We start from the raw sequence: 1229 nt of genomic DNA, 5'->3' as shown, positions 1-1229 counted from the left end.
TGGACGAGCAGCTGGTGCCCTTTCGAGGTGTTGTATTGCTTTGTTGTTATTTTGTTTTGTTTTTTTGTTTGCCATTGCCGTACAATTGTCTTTGTGTGTGTGTGTAGTTTTTACATTTTTTCTTCCATCTTGTTCCATGTTCCATGTTCTTGTTTGGACACGCACACAGGGAACAAGCTTGTGGGCACGTACAGCTGCCGCAGGAAGACGGCGCGCTGGCCCCTCGACGTGTTCCACAACATCCTCGACGTGTCTGCCTACAACGCCTTCGTGCTGTGGCGCCGTGCTGATAAACTGAGAAAAAACAGGAGAAAACCAAACACTTCTAGAGGTCCACCCTTACACATAGGAAACTGAAAAGTACTGAACCAACATCAACTTAATAAGACAACGTGTGGCTGGCCGGTTGGGAGGCGAGGAGGATGAGGAATGCCTGCTGGCCTCTTCCCCCCTGACCTCCGCCATCTTGCTTCTTTAAATATCCCGTACTCAACAGCTGCAGCCAATCATGAGTTGGGTGTGGGCTGCCTTCACCAGTCATCCGCAAGCACAGGCACAGCGCTATTTGCATACAAAAAAAGAAAAACACAAGACATACACACGGCAAGACAAACAAATACGACAGCAGTGGTAACAAGAATACATGAGGATATTATAAAAGAAACTGCCAAGCAAACACTAGCACTGGCACTTTGGGCACTGACTGCCTGATTTTAACGTCTTCAGTGCTGCTGGAATGAAAATTAATACATTGATTATTTGATATTAGTTGACTATATCGCGATATGCAACTGAAAGAAGAATTACTGTGTCATCATGGATCTAAGAAGAGGGAGCCAACTGGTAGGGATCTGCACCACCAATGAACTGTAATTTCTCAAAATGTCATCCTCCCTATAGCTCACTGAATTATTATTTATTCTGTAGTTGGAAATCGCTGTGAGCAGGGTTGAACCTGCGCAGGGAACCCCATTGGATTTCAAGTCCAACGCCTTAACCACTCGGCCATCACAGCTGTAAAAAATTTCCTGTTTTTACAGTGGAGAACCCCTGAGGCCTGACAGACTCATTACAGTTGGTACCATCAATCAGACAAAGATAGAGGCTATCTCACAAGTACCTTGGGCAGATGAATGACTGATGGGGATTCCCAAGCACTTCAGTTCCAAAGGATCATTCAAATCTTGAGGGTATTTCAGGTGTAATGTGGGTAGTTAATCCACCCCCTT

The 1229-nt window shown here is 45.3% G+C and overlaps 1 non-coding gene across 1 annotated transcript; it reads right to left on the bottom strand.

Moving 5' to 3' along the window:
• Positions 1–935: 935 nt before the first annotated feature.
• On the bottom strand, positions 936–1015 carry trnas-uga (transfer RNA serine (anticodon UGA)). Its single transcript has one exon. It is a non-coding gene; the product is annotated as a tRNA-Ser (tRNA).
• Positions 1016–1229: the final 214 nt, after the last annotated feature.

The sequence above is a fragment of the Etheostoma spectabile genome, unplaced genomic scaffold, assembly GCF_008692095.1.
Source record: "Etheostoma spectabile isolate EspeVRDwgs_2016 unplaced genomic scaffold, UIUC_Espe_1.0 scaffold00002117, whole genome shotgun sequence".
Lineage (NCBI taxonomy): Eukaryota > Metazoa > Chordata > Actinopteri > Perciformes > Percidae > Etheostoma > Etheostoma spectabile.
The sequence above is the reverse complement of the archived record's forward strand: the minus strand, read 5'-3'. Positions and strand labels throughout refer to the sequence as shown.